General features: G+C 48.7%; 1 long non-coding RNA gene across 1 annotated transcript in view; it reads left to right on the top strand.

Moving 5' to 3' along the window:
• LOC132395059 (uncharacterized) overlaps positions 1 to 8,734 on the top strand; it is a 16,459-nt gene extending 7,725 nt beyond the window's left edge. The window contains exons 2-3 of the long non-coding RNA XR_009512507.1: positions 7,590 to 7,666; positions 8,247 to 8,734. This is a non-coding gene — a long non-coding RNA (uncharacterized LOC132395059). The remainder of the gene's footprint in view (positions 1 to 7,589; positions 7,667 to 8,246) is intronic.
• Positions 8,735 to 19,550: the final 10,816 nt, after the last annotated feature.

Raw genomic sequence — 19,550 nt, 5'->3', positions numbered from 1 at the left:
CTCTCAGGAAGAAACTCAACACAGTGGCATAGAGACCCCACCGCCAACGAGCGTTTTGGCGCACACCAACGCATGCTCACTACAGCATGAAGCGACGCAGAAGTGAAAATCAGGGCTACAGTGTAGCCCATACGCACAACTATAAATCAGCCTTTAGTCCCAATGTGGAATGTCCATTAGAACTGAACAAATCTTGTATTGAGAAGTGAAAGCACACGATCCCCTCAATGTACTCAATCAACACTTCAGCACGTTGAAAAGTGAGGTCAACTTTAAATCTCTATTAGAGAATCTCTCCACTCTAATGCCATCATACCTGTTGCATTTAGGGGCAACAATGAAGGTCCGCTAGCTCTGGCAGAATTCAGGGCTTCCTTCATCGTATCAGTAGCTCGGTTTTCACTACTGTCATGCAAGTCCCAGAGGAGAATATAGTCGCACTCAGATGTAGGATTCTTCATTGCTATGTCTGTAACTGTTCTGCTTTACCGAGCAGGGTTTTTGTCCCTGAGCTGAACCCTCGACCCTAGAGGTCTGGTGGACCACTCTTGGTCTGGCCTCCACACTTTGACCTATTTGGTGTCAGTGACCCTACCAAGAGCCAAGGTATAAAGCCCTGACTCCAGCCTACATAGCTCTCCAGGTCTTAGAGGTACGCAAACCTTCAAACCCTATGAGAAGGTTGTGGTCCTCTTAGAGGCTTAGAGAATGTAATGAGACAGAAATGGTTTGAGTGATGAATGCTTGGGATATCTTAACAGAAAGCAAAGTACGTCGAGGAACTGCACTGAATGTTGCTGTCACAGCAATAACTCTGTAACCTCCTTACTAGAAAGCTCTCCTGGAGTGTTTGGTCCTTCTTACAGCAGAATCTGTTATTCTCTTGTGCTGGTAAATAAGGGGTATTGTTTGTACACAGTGCTTCTTCCAGGTAATCTGTGATTTTAAATGTTGGAGATTGCATGGGCTTCCTTTTAAGCTCTCGCCAGATGTAAACCCTAAAGCATCTGGTTCTTTGCTCTTGAGCAGCAGAGATGTTGGTGACAGATGGTATTCATAGTGGTGGGTCACCTTGATTGCTGCAAGTAACACCGATGCTCAAAATTCAAACAAGTAACGGGATAATAGGTGCTGCATTTGTATGGTCCAACTTGAAAAGTTCAGCCTCAGTTTCTGTTTTGAAATACATTCTTTTGCATCCATGCTTTAATTAATATCACTTTAATATATTCCATATTGCATTATGTCAGACCATGGTCTCATCTACTGTGATGATGAGGCCACACTCAGGTTGTTGGAGCAATACCTTCTATTCAGTCTGGGTAGCATCCAACCTGATGGCCCGAACATTGATTCTGTGAACTTCTGGTAATTGCCCACCCCTTCATCATCCCACTTTCCTCTCTCTCGCACCATACCTCCTTACCTGTCCATCACCTCCCTCTGGTGCTCCTCCTCCTTTCCTTTCCTCCATGGTCTTCCACCCTCTCCTATCAGATTTCCCTTTCTCCAACCCTTTATCTCTTTCACCAATCCACTTCCCAGCTCTTTACTTCACCCCCTCCTGGTTTCACCTATCACCCACCATCTTGTACTTCCTCCTCCCCCCACCCCCTCACCTTCGTACTCTGATTTCTCCTCATTTTTTCCAGTCCCGATGAAGGGTCTCACCCGAAACATCGGCTGTTTACTCTTTTCCATTGATGTTGTCTGGCCTGCTGAGTTCCTGCAGCATTTTTGTGTGTGTTGCTTTGGATTTCCAGCATCTCTTGTTTGCTTTATGCCACAGTGTTACCATCATCACCGTTAAGCGCCGTGTCACACGACGTAGCCGATCATGGTCTTTTCATGACCCACAATTGTTCTTGGCAAATCTATCTACGGAAGGGGTTTGCCTTTGCCTTTTTCTGGGCAGTTTTCATTACAAGACGAGTGATCCCAGGCATTATCAATACTACTCAGAGATTGTCTGCCTGGTGTCAGCGGTCACATAACTAGGACTTGTGATCTGCACCGGCTGCTCATATGACCCTCCACCACCTGCTCCTTGCCCAGAGGTGACCTACAGTCTAGAGGAGGGAAGGAGCGCTTTACACCTTGTTTGGTAGAGACATATCTCCACCCAGCTACACAAAATACAGGGTGAGTGTTCCAGAGAGTGTTACCCAGTTACAAAGCAGGCACATTACATGATTCTACCATCAAACAGAATCATAGTGTGTTCACAAACATAGATACATAGAGTACAAAATGTCCTTGCATATAGATAAGCTGGGGTTGTTGTATGTTTGGAAACACATCATTAGCAAATGAACAGACTTAAGTACTCTGATTATACTTCTGTCATGACTGATAATATTTACTGCATTGTTGCTCTCAGAAAGGAGACAAAGTGATCAATCACCCTGTTAGTGATTGTGAAATATACAAAATGTAATTTTGGAACAGCGTCTAGCAAGTCATCTTTACTTCCCCACATTGGGTCACAAATGGTGGAGAGACAATCCCTGTTATCCGTGAACATAGAACATAGAATGGTACAGCACAATACAGGCCCTTCTGTCCACCATGCTGTACCAACCCTTTAACCTACTCTCAAAACAATCTCACCCTTCCCTCCACCGCCTTTCATCCCTGTGCCTGTCCAGGAGTCTCTTAAATGTCCCTAATGTATCTGTTGCTGCCACTACCCCGGTTGCACAGGCCACACACCTACCACTCTCTGTGTATAAGAGAATGGTTACCTCTGATATCCGAACAGGAGCAACGCACACAAAGTGCAGGAGGAACTCAGCAGGCCAGGGGAAAAGGGGATGGGAAATGGTGAAGGGGGGAACGAATCTGGAAACTACCTGGTGTAAGCTGGCAATCTCCCCAGAAAGGATATATGGCTGTAGCAGCAGATCTGGGTAAGTTGGGAGAGCAGCAGGGAGACCCGTGAGAGAGTCCACTGAACTCCCATCTAAGGGGAGATTTAAACTTCTTCAGGGTAGGGCCCCCCCCCACTTTACTGTTTCCCATCCCCTTTTCCCTCCCACAACTTATCCCCTTGCCCGCCCATGGCCTCCTTCTGTAGCTCCTCCCCCCTTTTTCTTTCTTCCATGGTCTTCTGTCTCTCACTGATCAACCTCCCAGCTCTTTACTTCTTCCCTCCCCCTCCGTTTCACCTATCACTTGGTGATTCTCTCACCCCTCCACCTTCCTTTTAAGTCTACTCGTCAGCCCGTTTTTCCAGTCCTGCCGAAATGGCGACTGTACTCTTTTGCACAGATGCTGCCTGGCCTGCTGAGTTCCTCCAGCATTTTGTGTGTTTACCTCTGACACCCCTCTGTACTTCCACCTATCACCTAATACTAGCCATTTCTGCCCTGGGAGAAAGTCTGTAGCTGTTCATTCGCTATGCCTGTTATCATCTTTTACACCTCTATCAAGTCGCTTCTCTTCCTCCTCCATTCCAAAGAGAAAAAGCCCTAGTTTGGTGAACTTTGCCTTGTGATACTCACTAACAGTGTGATGCTCATGTGAGCATTGCTAGTGACACTAGTGTGTACTAGTGAGGCCAACAGCCTGAATGACCTATTCTTCTGCCTCTTATTTGAGCAGCAGCATGTGATCTATAACAGCCTAAAATTCTGACAACTGACAAGCTTCATCTCTTTATCTTTGAAGGAGATACCGTACTCTCCCTCAACAGGATCATGTGGGAGGAGTGGCCGGCAAGTACTTTGCTCTCCCTTAACCCAGAGACATTAAACCTCTTGCAGCTGTGATCTCTGCCAGCACTCTTGCACCTGGTTCAGAAAGTCATGGGTTCAATTCTCACTCTAGAGACCTGAACACAGATTTAGGATGATACTCCAGCGCACAGTACTGAAGAAAGTGCTGACTTTCAAAACATCAAACGGCTCTAATGAAAAAGGAATTGAGAATAAGTGCAAATGCTTCTGGTGCAAGTGGGGGGGGGGTGGAGAGGGGAAGGGTCGATGTTTCTGCTGCTTGTGTGTGGGAGGGGGAGGGGGCTCTGGGTTCTGATGTTGCTATCATTCATTATTTCGTGTTTCTTGTTTCATGCACGTCAGCAAAAAGTAAGAATTTTGGGTTGTATACTCTATACATACTCTGATATTAAATTGAACCATTCAAGTTGAGTTTATTGTCCTAAATAGTCTGTGTCATGCTGGGCTTGAGAAACAGATAATATAAATGAAAACATTGCCTTTTATCCCAGCTGCTGAGCTGAGCTAACATACTACAAACCTGACTCAATACCAGGCCTTTGGTGCTCATTTTGTACACCTACCGACTCACATGGTTATCTCGATTATACCTCCTCCCACCCTGTCTCCTGTAAAAGTGCCCTTCCCTGTTTCTCACTTCCTTCACCTCCATCACGTCTGTTCCAAGGGTGAGGCTTTCCTTCCAACACACCAGATATGTCCTCCTTCTTCAAAGAATGGGTACAACACGCTGCAGGAACTCAGCAGGTCCGGCAGCATCCGTGGAAACAAACAGTCAACGTTTCGGGCCGAGTCCCTTCGTCAGGACTGAAGAGGGAGGGGGCAGGAGCCCTATAAAGAAGGTGGGTGGGGAGGGGGGAAGGAGAAGACTGGAAAACCAGTAAGGGGAAAGATCAAGGGGTGGGGGAGGGGAAGCAGGGAGGGGATGGGCAGGAAAGGTGAAGAGGGAATGTAAGGGGAAAGCACTACAGGTAGCAGAAGGAGGTGGAACCATGAGGGAGGTGATAGGCAGCTGGAGGAGGAGGCAGAGTGAAACCGGGATGGGGGAAGGAGAGGGAGGGAATTATCGGAAGTTGGAGAATTCGATGTTCATACCAAGGGGCTGGAGACCACCCAGACGGTAGATGAGGTGTTGTTCCTCCATCCTGAGGGCCTCATCATGGCAGTAGAGGAGGCCATGTATGGACATATCCGAATGGGAATGTGAAGCAGAGTTGAAGTGGGTGGCAACCGGGAGATCCTGTCTATTGTGGCGGACAGAGCGGAGGTGCCCCAATCTGCGTCGGGTCTCGCCGATGTAGAGGAGGCTGCACCAGGAGCACCAGATGCAATAGATGACCCCAACAGACTCACAAGTGAAGTGTTGCCTCATCTGGAAGGACTGTTTGGGGCCCTGAATGATGTTAAGAGAGGAGGTGTAGAGAGAGGTGTAGCACTTACGCTTGCAGGGATAAGTGCCAGGTGGGGGGATCTGTTAGGAAGGATGTATGGACCAGGCAGTTGCAGAGACAACAATCCCTGCGAAAAGCAGAGAGGGGTAGAGAGGGAAAGATGTGCTTAGTGATGGGGCCCTGTTGAAGGTGGCAGAAGTTGTGGAGGATAATATGCTTGATCTGGAGGCTGGTGGGGTGGTAGGTGAGGACAAGGGGAACACAGTCCCTATTGTGGTGACGGGAGGATGGGATGAGGGCCGAAGAGCGGGAAATGGAGGAGATGCGGGTGAGGGCATCATTGATGACGGCAGAAGGGAAACCATGATTCTTAAAGAAAGAGGACATTTGAGATGTCCTGGAATGGAAAGCCTCATCCTGGGAGCAGATGTGGCAGAGACAGAGGAACTGGGAATAGGGAATAGCACTTTTGCATGTGGCAGGGTGGGAAGAGATATAGTCGAGGTAGTTATGAGAGTCACTGGGTTTATAGAAGATGTCAGTGGACAGTCTTCCCCTTACTGGCTTTTCACCTGGCACCTACCAGCCTTCTCCTTCCCACCCTCCCCCCACCTTCTTTATAGGGCCCCTTCAGTCCTGATGAAGGGTCTCAGCCCGAAACGCTGACTACTCGTTTCCACGGATGCTGCCCGACAAGCTGAGTTCCTCCAGCATGTTGTATGTGTTGCTTTGACCCCAGCATCTGCAGAGTATTTTGTGTTCAAAGAATGGGTATCCCTCCCTCCACTATTGTTGCTACCCTCACCCCCCTCGCCTCCATTTTCCATACATCCGCACTCTCCCCGTCTTCCTGCCGCCTTAACAATGATAGAGTTTGCCTTGTCCTTGCCTACCACTTCCATGTCCAACCCACCATCCTCTGCAATTTCCACAATATCCAAAGGGATCCTACCACTAAATATACCTTTACCTGTCCCCCCTCCGCTCTCCACAGCAGTCACTTCCTCCATGATTCCCTTGTCCTCTCATCCCTCCCCACTAATCTTTGTTCCAGGAAATCCCTGCAAACAGCCTACATGATACACCTACCATCCCTCACCTTCATTCAGGACCCCAAACAGTCCTTCCAGGTGAGACAGCACTTTACCCGTGAATCTGCTGAGTGCTGGAATTGTCTGTTGTGTCTGGTGCTCCCGTTGCGACCTCCTCTACATTATGGTGTAGACGACAGCTTCACCAAGCACCTCCACTCCATCCGCCAAAAGTGGAACTTCCCATTGGTCAGACATTTTAACTCCCTTTCCCATTCCTGTTCTGACATGTCGGTTCATAGCCTCCATGTGTGCCAAGATGAGGTCACCCTCGGGGCGGAGGAGCAACAACTTACATTCACTCTGGGTAACCTCAAACCTGATGACGTGAATATCCATTTCTCCTTCCAGTAGGTTTTTCCCTTCCCCTCCTCTCTTCTTCTATTCCCCAGTCTGGCCTCTTACCTCATCTTACCTGACACTGGATATCCCATCTTCCTTCCCTTTCTCCTATGGTCCACTCTCCTCTCCTATCAGATTCTTCCCTTCCCAGCCCTTGACCTTTCCCACCCACCTTGTTTCACCTATCATTTTCCAGCTATCCTCCTTCCGCACCTTTTTATTCTGGCATCTTCCCTCTTCCTTTCCTGTCCTGAAGAAGGGTCTCAGCTCGAAACGCCAGCAGTGTGTTTATTCTTTTCCACTGATGCTGCCTGTCTTGCTGAGTTCCTCTATCGTTCTGTGTGTGTTGCAACTGTTCATTCGCTAGTTATTAGGGGAACTACTTCAGCTAACCGCTTCCTGTTACTGTTGCCTCCAGCCGGTACAGTTACCACCTTCCCCTTTGTGCCTGCTTTCCTCACTTCCACACAGGTAGTGTGCAACTGCGACTGAGGCAGCCCCTCTTACTCTGTGCAGTTGTCCCATTGCTTTCAGAAAGCTCAGAACAACATTATGTGCATCCCAGCCGTTCAGCTTTTTATAAAGGCAAAGACAGTTAGCACTGTTGAATTGGGAAATGTCGGTTCACTCTATTCCTATAAAAACAGAAAAAGTTGAAACGACTCTGGTCAGCTGACCTGATCCATCCAACTAACCTGACTCTGCCGGGTTTTTCTAGCACTTTTTGTTTTTTTAATGTCAGATTTTCAGTTTTTTAGATTTTCAAATCGCTTCATTTTTCTCTCCTTTTCTTCTTATTGAGTTAATATGCTAGAGAGAATTCGCTGTTATCAACATTGAAGTGATTTTTTTTTGTGTTTTCCTACTATGGATGGTGTCTGCTTAATGTGTTACCTGTTACAAATTATTACGAAAAAATGCCCATTATTAAGCACCCCTACCTCTACTTCTACCACAATCAAACCTGCGTATGTTACTGATTTAATTAGTATGTGTTCCTCTAAGCTTCCTTTCTTTGTTTCTTCTAGAGTCCAGATGATTTTTGTCTCCAAAACAGATCTAAACTTGACATCCACAGCTTTATTGGGTAAAACTACATTGTCAGGTGAGTTTTCAGATAAAATTTTTCACTGAGGTAAGGTGTAAGATATGCTTGCTTAGGGGTAGTGATTTAAATGATGTACCAATTTTATCATTTTTGCCAAACGGTCTGAAAACCTAAACCAAGATCAATGGCCAAAGCAGGCTACTACCGAAATTGACTAGTATATTCCGTTAGGTAGTCTGCATTTTTACTTTGGAAGGACACTTATAAAAATAGTTTTTTTGTTCTTCTTATTTCAGAGATCTAGCTTTATTTCAGCAGACTACTGTGTGACTTTTCCATTTTATCTTTTTCTTCTTTCTTCATATGGTCAGAATAAGCAATGGAAAAAAAATGGTGTCCAACCATACATAAATACCCATGAACACAGCCAAACGAAATAACATTCCTCCAGGGCCAAGGTGCAAAAACACAATAACAATAGTCATACATAGTGCAAGGCACATATCCTAGATAGCAGTAAACATATAGTCACAGGAAAAATATAATATAGTTGAAGTCCCTGAGTCCGTGAATGTTGTTGGCAAGAGCAAGCCCGCAGCAGAATGCAGATGAACGCAATCTAGCTTGTCTTCCACAGAGTGAAGACTGGAGGGCAGCACCGAGGCCAGCATCGATGCTTTTACCACACCACTTCTGGGCACCGACTCTGACACCCCTCTCCTGCAAACAGGTGACACCGCCCCATGAGGCCTTGTCCGTGCTACAAATGAGGCCACACAGCTCCCGGCCGCCAGTCTCACCAACAAACCAGTGAACCAAACTTGCAGTATCTACATTACCGATGTCCAACAGGATCTTGCAATCACAAGAAGAATGACCAAGACAATCACTCGCTTTAAAACTCTCACGGCCTGCGCACACCGACTCCAGTGTCTCTCTGTAGCAGGCAGCAACACGGTCTGCACCAAGTCCAGCTCCTCCGCCAACAAACAACTTGCTGGTGAGGTAGATCTGCAGTACTTGAAGTTCTGAATGTCCAGCAGTGGCTCGTGATAGTGAAAAGGACACTTTAAAAAGACATTAACACCTTTGGTCGGCTCTGTGCAGGCCACTGCTTCCGAGCGCTCTCCCATCTTGTAGGAAGCATTCATTGCCTGATGTGCTTAGTTCCTTCAGCATTTTCTGTCGATCAAGTTCCATGCCTGCAGGTCTCAGTTTCTAGAGCATTATGAGAAAGGTAGATTATGTGTGAGCAAAATATCTCGGGCTTAACCCTATTCTTTGGTGAAAAGTCACTTAATTCAGTGGGAATTAAGAATCAGTTATTACCTTTATGTCCTCTTAAAATATGTCAGAATCTTTTTTCAGTACAGCGGATAAAATATTTGTTTATACAGACAGCTCCATAGTGCTGATTCAGCAAGTTGGAGTGAAGACTTGGAAGCAGCGAGCTCAGCCAGAAGGAGCACCAGAGCCTGAGGTGACTGATGAGGAGCAAGAACGTTGCTTCTGTAGGTCACTGTGCTGCCAAATTCCATTCACCCTGTCACTTCTTTCCAGAAGTAATTACCACAGAACTGCTTTTACGTCTGTTTTTCATCTCAAATGTGTTTCTGGAACTGCTAGAGCCTTGGATTTACGGTTTGGAGATTGTCTGAGTGATCCAGCACTTTGCTGTCTCCGAGGAGATTCCGGGAAGTGGGCTCGAGCTGGAACCCTCGCCGATTGAAGCATCAAGGAAGATTGAAACATCGAGGCGAATGCGGAAGGCATGCAAGGGCTCAGCGCCGACCACCTGACTTTCGATTGCTGAGGGGATATCTCTGCTGCAGAAGGAGGAACCTATGTAGCTTGTCGCTGTGTGGTGGCTCGCTGTGCTTAGGGTAAGGCCTCTGCGTTTGAGCAGAGTCTCTCTGTCAATGATGTCACAGGATATTACCGAGGTTCTGTGGTTATGGATTTGGACTATGAACAATGAACTTCTATCTTATGGTTTTTATATTCTGTTCTTTCACGGTTTTTAGTTTGCTGGGGGAGGGGAGTTTGGGTTGATTTTCTTGTTCCATTTTGTTAATTTTTATCGTGAGGGGGAGGAGGATTTGGGGGGTGTCAATGTTCTTGCTACATTTGTTAGACTTTTGTTCTGGGGGGGGTTTGGGAGGTCAATAATCTTGTTCTGTTTTATTAGTTTTTTTGTGCAGGTTTGGGGGTTTGGGGGCCAATGTTCTAATTGTGTTTTGTTAGTTTTTTTGTGCCAGGAAGGGGCTGATTTTACATTTTCTTAGTTTTTTGTGCGGGGAGGGGGTTTGGGGATGATTGATGATGTTGATGTTCTTTTTTTTGTGCAGGGGGTAGGATGAATTTTCTGTTCCTCTGAACTGACTGCCATGGTTTCCTGTGTTTCATCGCTATCTGGAGAAGATGAATCTCACTGTTGTATATTGCATACGTACGTTGATAATAACTGAACCTTTGAAATAGCCAATTTGGGAGAAAGCTTCTAAGAGGTACAGATCTTTTTTGAGAACTTATATTTGTCTCAAAAGAATCACAAGTATAGCTGACCCAGCATTATCAAGATAAATAAATTGATGTTCTGCTCTTGGTGCGAAGTCACTGCTACAGAGATTGAAGAGAATGACAGTTGTTACATACCCACAGTTTGATCACAGGACAATGGGATGATGTAATGGTCTTGTGAGTGGGATGATGTAATTATCTCACAACCGTGGGATGATGTAATGGTCTTGTGAGTGGGATGATGTAATTGTTTCACAACCGTGGGATGATGTAATGGTCTTGTGAGTGGGATGATGTAATTGTTTCACAACCGTGGGATGATGTAATGGTCTTGTGAGTGGGATGATGTAATTGTCTCACAACCGTGGGGTGATGTTATGTCACGTGATGGCATGTTCCAAATGGTATTTAAACAAAGCCCACGGTCTGTGACGCAGTTCTCATTTTTATTTTTGTGCAACATTGTTGTTGCCGGTCAGAGGTGTGGAGGCTCCACTGGTTTTGTTTGTTGCACATTTATTTTTCCCTTACAGTCCAGTATCAGAGAGTGAAGGCATTACGGGAGTTATCCAAGTTGAAAGGATTGGATAAAGTTAATGTCGTTCAGCGTCTTGGGGAATGATAGACATTTGTGACTTCGTTCAGGAATTGTGGCATGCACATTTGAATTAAACCACTGCAAGGTGGGGAAGGTTTGTGCAGTGACCACCCTCCAGTCAAAAGGTCAGTTCCTTTTATTTCCTCATGATTTCTTCGAACAAGGCATCTCTCGGCTGTGGGATCGACAGATTCGTCGTTACTTCAAAGGAATCATTGCTTTGGGGAAGTTTCTCCTTAATGACTGTATAAATCACATGGACTTTTGAATTTATCACCTTAAGTCTGTGCTTGGATGAGAACTCATTAAGAACAGTTCTACGTTTGACTGTCTGTTAGATATTGCCATCCAACTGTTAACTTCTGGTTAAATTAGTCGTCTGTTTACTTTTCTAAGGTTTGAGCAGAGATTAGTAAATCTCAGGATTTGTTTATAAACCCTGTCTCAGTTTCATATTCATTGCTGCTGCATTTGTAACACAGTAAGCAGAAGCCCCTGAGATAATTATCATTAAGTACCTGGCAGAAACTAAAATCCTTACCACAACGTACATGAACCCTACAACTTGAGTGAAATACATTTATTAATGCAAGACCTGGTCTGCAATGGGTGACATTTGTCAACTTTATCAGAGTCCTTTTCTCCACACTATAATATGCAGAGGAAAGATGTAAGAGTGTTTTACTTCTATTCAATTTGTGGGGATATCCAGCCACAGTTCCACAAAGATCTACTAGCATTCTTAGCTCAAGTACTGATAAGTTTCATGACTCCCACACATTTTTTTTTGGCATAAAGCTCCATGGCTGTTCCATAGGTGATTTCTGAGACCAGAGGAGCAGCGGCCTTTTTATGCTGGGACATCAGCTTCTGAGACCAGAGGCGCAGCGGCCTTTTTATGCTGGGACATCAGCTTCTGAGACCCAAGGAGCAGCGGCCTTTTTATGCTGGGACATCAGCTTCTGAGACCCAAGGAGCAGCGGCCTTTTTATGCTGGGACATCAGCTTCTGAGACCAGAGGCGCAGCGGCCTTTTTATGCTGGGACATCAGCTTCTGAGACCAGAGGCGCAGCGGCCTTTTTATGCTGGGACATCAGCTTCTGAAACAAGAGGCGCAACGGCCTTTTTATGCTGGGACATCAGCTTCTGAAACCAGAGGCGCAGCGGCCTTTTTATGCTGGGACATCAGCTTCTGAGACCCGAGGAGCAGCGGCCTTTTTATGCTGGGACATCAGCTTCTGAGACCAGAGGCGCAGCGGCCTTTTTATGCTGGGACATCAGCTTCTGAGACCCAAGGAGCAGCGGCCTTTTTATGCTGGGACATCAGCTTCTGAGACCCAAGGAGCAGCGGCCTTTTTATGCTGGGACATCAGCTTCTGAGACCCAAGGAGCAGCGGCCTTTTTATGCTGGGACATCAGCTTCTGAGACCCAAGGAGCAGCGGCCTTTTTATGCTGGGACATCAGCTTCTGAGACCCAAGGAGCAGCGGCCTTTTTATGCTGGGACATCAGCTTCTGAGACCAGAGGCGCAGCGGCCTTTTTATGCTGGGACATCAGCTTCTGAGACCAGAGGCGCAGCGGCCTTTTTATGCTGGGACATCAGCTTCTGAGACCAGAGGCGCAGCGGCCTTTTTATGCTGGGACATCAGCTTCTGAAACCAGAGGTGCAACGGCCTTTTTATGCTGGGACATCAGCTTCTGAAACCAGAGGCGCAGCGGCCTTTTTATGCTGGGACATCAGCTTCTGAAACCAGAGGCGCAGCGGCCTTTTTATGCTGGGACATCAGCTTCTGAGACCCAAGGAGCAGCGGCCTTTTTATGCTGGGACATCAGCTTCTGAGACCCAAGGAGCAGCGGCCTTTTTATGCTGGGACATCAGCTTCTGAGACCCAAGGAGCAGCGGCCTTTTTATGCTGGGACATCAGCTTCTGAGACCAGAGGCGCAGCGGCCTTTTTATGCTGGGACATCAGCTTCTGAGACCAGAGGCGCAGCGGCCTTTTTATGCTGGGACATCAGCTTCTGAGACCAGAGGCGCAGCGGCCTTTTTATGCTGGGACATCAGCTTCTGAGACCAGAGGCGCAGCGGCCTTTTTATGCTGGGACATCAGCTTCTGAGACCAGAGGCGCAACGGCCTTTTTATGCTGGGACATCAGCTTCTGAAACCCAAGGAGCAGCGGCCTTTTTATGCTGGGACATCAGCTTCTGAGACCAGAGGCGCAGCGGCCTTTTTATGCTGGGACATCAGCTTCTGAGACCAGAGGCGCAGCGGCCTTTTTATGCTGGGACATCAGCTTCTGAAACCCAAGGAGCAGCGGCCTTTTTATGCTGGGACATCAGCTTCTGAGACCAGAGGCGCAGCGGCCTGTTTATGCTGGGACATCAGCTTCTGAGACCAGAGGAGCAGCGGCCTTTTTATGCTGGGACATCAGCTTCTGAGACCAGAGGCGCAGCGGCCTTTTTATGCTGGGACATCAGCTTCTGAGACCAGAGGAGCAGCGGCCTTTTTATGCTGGGACATCAGCTTCTGAGACCCAAGGAGCAGCGGCCTTTTTATGCTGGGACATCAGCTTCTGAGACCCGAGGAGCAGCGGCCTTTTTATGCTGGGACATCAGCTTCTGAGACCAGAGGCGCAGCGGCCTCTTTATGCTGGGACATCAGCTTCTGAAACCAGAGGCGCAGCGGCCTTTTTATGCTGGGACATCAGCTTCTGAGACCAGAGGCGCAGCGGCCTTTTTATGCTGGGACATCAGCTTCTGAGACCCAAGGAGCAGCGGCCTTTTTATGCTGGGACATCAGCTTCTGAGACCAGAGGCGCAGCGGCCTCTTTATGCTGGGACATCAGCTTCTGAAACCCAAGGAGCAGCGGCCTTTTTATGCTGGGACCTCAGCTTCTGAGACCCAAGGAGCAGCGGCCTTTTTATGCTGGGACCTCAGCTTCTGAGACCAGAGGAGCAGCGGCCTTTTTATGCTGGGACATCAGCTTCTGAGACCAGAGGAGCAGCGGCCTTTTTATGCTGGGACATCAGCTTCTGAAACCAGAGGCGCAGCGGCCTTTTTATGCTGGGACCTCAGCTTCTGAGACCAGAGGCGCAGCGGCCTTTTTATGCTGGGCCATCAGCTTCTGAGATCAGAGGAGCAGCGGCCTTTTTATGCTGGGACATCAGCTTCTGAGACCAGAGGAGCAGCGGCCTTTTTATGCTGGGACATCAGCTTCTGAGACCAGAGGAGCAGCGGCCTTTTTATGCTGGGACATCAGCTTCTGAGACCAGAGGCGCAGTGGCCTTTTTATGCTGGGACATCAGCTTCTGAGACCAGAGGAGCAGCGGCCTTTTTATGCTGGGACATCAGCTTCTGAGACCAGAGGAGCAGCGGCCTTTTTATGCTGGGACATCAGCTTCTGAGACCAGAGGAGCAGCGGCCTTTTTATGCTGGGACCTCAGCTTCTGAGAACAGAGGAGCAGCGGCCTTTTTATGCTGGGACATCAGCTTCTGAGACCCAAGGAGCAGCGGCCTTTTTATGCTGGGACATCAGCTTCTGAGATCAGAGGAGCAGCGGCCTTTTTATGCTGGGACATCAGCTTCTGAGATCAGAGGAGCAGCGGCCTTTTTGTGCTGGGACATCAGCTTCTGAGACCCAAGGAGCAGCGGCCTTTTTATGCTGGGACATCAGTTTCTGAGACCAGAGGCGCAGCGGCCTTTTTATGCTGGGACATCAGCTTCTGAGACCAGAGGCGCAGCGGCCTTTTTATGCTGGGACATCAGCTTCTGAAACCAGAGGCGCAACGGCCTTTTTATGCTGGGACATCAGCTTCTGAAACCAGAGGCGCAGCGGCCTTTTTATGCTGGGATATCAGCTTCTGAGACCAGAGGCGCAGCGGCCTTTTTATGCTGGGACATCAGCTTCTGAGACCAGAGGAGCAGCGGCCTTTTTATGCTGGGACATCAGCTTCTGAGACCCGAGGAGCAGCGGCCTTTTTATGCTGGGACATCAGCTTCTGAGACCAGAGGCGCAGCGGCCTCTTTATGCTGGGACATCAGCTTCTGAGACCAGAGGCGCAGCGGCCTTTTTATGCTGGGACATCAGCTTCTGAGACCAGAGGCGCAGCGGCCTTTTTATGCTGGGACATCAGCTTCTGAGACCCAAGGAGCAGCGGCCTTTTTATGCTGGGACATCAGCTTCTGAGACCCGAGGAGCAGCGGCCTTTTTATGCTGGGACATCAGCTTCTGAGACCAGAGGCGCAGCGGCCTCTTTATGCTGGGACATCAGCTTCTGAGACCAGAGGCGCAGCGGCCTTTTTATGCTGGGACATCAGCTTCTGAAACCAGAGGCGCAGCGGCCTTTTTATGCTGGGACATCAGCTTCTGAGACCAGAGGAGCAGCGGCCTTTTTATGCTGGGACATCAGCTTCTGAGACCCAAGGAGCAGCGGCCTTTTTATGCTGGGACATCAGCTTCTGAAACCCAAGGAGCAGCGGCCTTTTTATGCTGGGACATCAGCTTCTGAGACCCAAGGAGCAGCGGCCTTTTTATGCTGGGACATCAGCTTCTGAGACCAGAGGAGCAGCGGCCTTTTTATGCTGGGACATCAGCTTCTGAGACCAGAGGAGCAGCGGCCTTTTTATGCTGGGACATCAGCTTCTGAGATCAGAGGAGCAGCGGCCTTTTTATGCTGGGACATCAGCTTCTGAGACCCAAGGAGCAGCGGCCTTTTTATGCTGGGACATCAGCTTCTGAGACCCAAGGAGCAGCGGCCGTTTTATGCTGGGACATCAGCTTCTGAGACCAGAGGCGCAGCGGCCTTTTTATGCTGGGACATCAGCTTCTGAAACCAGAGGCGCAGCGGCCTTTTTATGCTGGGACATCAGCTTCTGAGACCCAAGGAGCAGCGGCCTTTTTATGCAGGGACATCAGCTTCTGAGACCCAAGGAGCAGCGGCCTTTTTATGCTGGGACATCAGCTTCTGAGACCCGAGGAGCAGCGGCCTTTTTATGCTGGGACATCAGCTTCTGAGACCAGAGGCGCAGCGGCCTTTTTATGCTGGGACATCAGCTTCTGAGACCCAAGGAGCAGCGGCCTTTTTATGCTGGGACATCAGCTTCTGAGACCAGAGGCGCAGCGGCCTTTTTATGCTGGGACCTCAGCTTCTGAGACCCAAGGAGCAGCGGCCTTTTTATGCTGGGACATCAGCTTCTGAAACCAGAGGCGCAGCGGCCTTTTTATGCTGGGACATCAGCTTCTGAGACCCGAGGAGCAGCGGCCTTTTTATGCTGGGACATCAGCTTCTGAGACCAGAGGCGCAGCGGCCTTTTTATGCTGGGACATCAGCTTCTGAGACCAGAGGCGCAGCGGCCTTTTTATGCTGGGACATCAGCTTCTGAGACCAGAGGAGCAGCGGCCTTTTTATGCTGGGACATCAGCTTCTGAAACCAGAGGCGCAGCGGCCTTTTTATGCTGGGACATCTGCTTCTGAGAACAGAGGAGCAGCGGCCTTTTTATGCTGGGACATCAGCTTCTGAGACCCAAGGAGCAGCGGCCTTTTTATGCTGGGACATCAGCTTCTGAGACCAGAGGCGCAGCGGCCTTTTTATGCTGGGACATCAGCTTCTGAGACCCGAGGAGCAGCGGCCTTTTTATGCTGGGACATCAGCTTCTGAGACCCGAGGAGCAGCGGCCTTTTTATGCTGGGACATCAGCTTCTGAAACCAGAGGCGCAGCGGCCTTTTTATGCTGGGACATCAGCTTCTGAGACCAGAGGCGCAGCGGCCTTTTTATGCTGGGACATCAGCTTCTGAGACCAGAGGAGCAGCGGCCTTTTTATGCTGGGACATCAGCTTCTGAGACCAGAGGAGCAGCGGCCTTTTTATGCTGGGACCTCAGCTTCTGAGAACAGAGGAGCAGCGGCCTTTTTATGCTGGGACATCAGCTTCTGAGACCCAAGGAGCAGCGGCCTTTTTATGCTGGGACATCAGCTTCTGAGATCAGAGGAGCAGCGGCCTTTTTATGCTGGGACATCAGCTTCTGAGATCAGAGGCGCAGCGGCCTTTTTATGCTGGGACATCAGCTTCTGAAACCAGAGGCGCAGCGGCCTTTTTATGCTGGGACATCAGCTTCTGAGACCCAAGGAGCAGCGGCCTTTTTATGCAGGGACATCAGCTTCTGAGACCCAAGGAGCAGCGGCCTTTTTATGCTGGGACATCAGCTTCTGAGACCCGAGGAGCAGCGGCCTTTTTATGCTGGGACATCAGCTTCTGAGACCAGAGGCGCAGCGGCCTTTTTATGCTGGGACATCAGCTTCTGAGACCCAAGGAGCAGCGGCCTTTTTATGCTGGGACATCAGCTTCTGAGACCAGAGGCGCAGCGGCCTTTTTATGCTGGGACCTCAGCTTCTGAGACCCAAGGAGCAGCGGCCTTTTTATGCTGGGACATCAGCTTCTGAAACCAGAGGCGCAGCGGCCTTTTTATGCTGGGACATCAGCTTCTGAGACCCGAGGAGCAGCGGCCTTTTTATGCTGGGACATCAGCTTCTGAGACCAGAGGCGCAGCGGCCTTTTTATGCTGGGACATCAGCTTCTGAGACCAGAGGCGCAGCGGCCTTTTTATGCTGGGACATCAGCTTCTGAGACCAGAGGAGCAGCGGCCTTTTTATGCTGGGACATCAGCTTCTGAAACCAGAGGCGCAGCGGCCTTTTTATGCTGGGACATCTGCTTCTGAGAACAGAGGAGCAGCGGCCTTTTTATGCTGGGACATCAGCTTCTGAGACCCAAGGAGCAGCGGCCTTTTTATGCTGGGACATCAGCTTCTGAGACCAGAGGCGCAGCGGCCTTTTTATGCTGGGACATCAGCTTCTGAGACCCGAGGAGCAGCGGCCTTTTTATGCTGGGACATCAGCTTCTGAGACCCGAGGAGCAGCGGCCTTTTTATGCTGGGACATCAGCTTCTGAAACCAGAGGCGCAGCGGCCTTTTTATGCTGGGACATCAGCTTCTGAGACCAGAGGCGCAGCGGCCTTTTTATGCTGGGACATCAGCTTCTGAGACCAGAGGCGCAGCGGCCTTTATATGCTGGGACATCAGCTTCTGAGACCAGAGGCGCAGCGGCCTTTTTATGCTGGGACATCAGCTTCTGAGACCAGTGGAGCAGCGGCCTTTTTATGCTGGGACATCAGCTTCTGAAACCAGAGGCGCAGCGGCCTTTTTATGCTGGGACATCAGCTTCTGAGACCCGAGGAGCAGCGGCCTTTTTATGCTGGGACATCAGCTTCTGAGACCAGAGGAGCAGCGGCCTTTTTATGCTGGGACATCAGCTTCTGAGACCAGAGGCGCAGCGGCCTTTTTATGCTGGGACATCAGCTTCTGAGACCCGATGCAGGGTCTGTCAGCCCATTCATCTGACTGGGAATTGTAAGGCCATGAAGAAAATAAGATTAAAAATAAATTTACTTTTAAAGTTATTTATAGTGTGTTGCATTGTATTTGGTGTTTTTAGTTTATTCATGAATTTTTAAGTTAAAAAATGCTATTTAAGGTTTAATTGTTCTTAAATATTTTTGAGTTCAGAGACATTCAAAAAAATTGAAAACCTTTAACTGCTTTGAAGTTCAGTAAAGTGGGGGATAGGGCATTCATTACTGGCTTCTAGAGGGGTTTTGTGGTCAGAGTTTATTACTGATTAAATCCCCCAATGCCCTGACTTTGAGTCCTGAGCCTTTGTCACTCAGTCCTAGGATTCTTTGGGCCAGCAAATCAGCCTTTCAAAAATTGAGAAGGAACGGGAAAGGGGATTGCAGGTTAAGACTGTGCAAAGTCACTAGAGAGACACTGAAGCTGGTGATATAGAAGTCTATTCAGCACAACAAGCAGGCATTCTCATGGAGACGATAGACTCACAAATCCAAAAAACATCACATTCTTATACTTTTAAGATCAAAGGTAACAATAGCTGATACAACACAATTTCTTCAATACCTTGGGTTGACAATGCTGCCTTAGAATTGTATATCTACAGTGGGAAACACCTGTAAATCACAAACAAGAGAAAATCTGCAGATGATGGAAATCCAAAGCAACACCCATGAAATGCTGGAGGAACTCAGCAGGCCAGGCAGCGTCTGAGGAAAAGAGTAAACCGTCGATGTTTTGGGCCAAGACCAACATTGACTGTTTACTCTTTTCCATTTTATGTTGTTATGAATGTACCACAGCTCTGAGAGGCCGAAGGGGCAGGAGCAGCCCCCTCCTTCCGGAGCATCGCACGAGCACTATTAATTCGGGTCTCGGACCCCGGCAAATGAGAGACAATGTAATGGTTTTGGCCATGGCTCTTAGAGACACCTGTGCTGAGGACAAGACCCTGCTACGTGACAGCTACCACGGATATGGACACCCTCGGGCAATGTGGGTGTGGGGATTGCATCACCCTACTTTGATGGACATCTACAACTCTGCAAGTCAAGATAAAAGGGGACTGCAGAAGCGCGGTACCCCAGAGAGACGCACCAGAAGGACTCGATCGCTCAACGCTCCCCTGATAGCTGGAAGCCAGTCAAAAGCCAAGTAACTTCTCTGCCTGGGGAGCGGGTGGCTGATAATACCGAGAAGGACTTCGAACTAATAACAGGAAACAATGCTCCCCTGATTCAACGGAGTTGCTTCGTCAAAGACCCGGGCAAGTTTTCCCGTTTTCTCCTCACTCTCTCTGAAACACGTGAAACCCTGCGATTCCCCAAAAAGACTGAAGCCTGCAGACCTCTGAGTGACTTTTATATTTCCAACGGACAATATATTATCCCCTAGACAACAGTCGAGATTATTTCTTAATGA

This window comes from Hypanus sabinus, chromosome 6 (assembly GCF_030144855.1).
Source record: "Hypanus sabinus isolate sHypSab1 chromosome 6, sHypSab1.hap1, whole genome shotgun sequence".
NCBI classification, from domain to species: Eukaryota; Metazoa; Chordata; class Chondrichthyes; order Myliobatiformes; family Dasyatidae; genus Hypanus; species Hypanus sabinus.
This window is presented reverse-complemented; position numbering and strand designations above follow the sequence as displayed.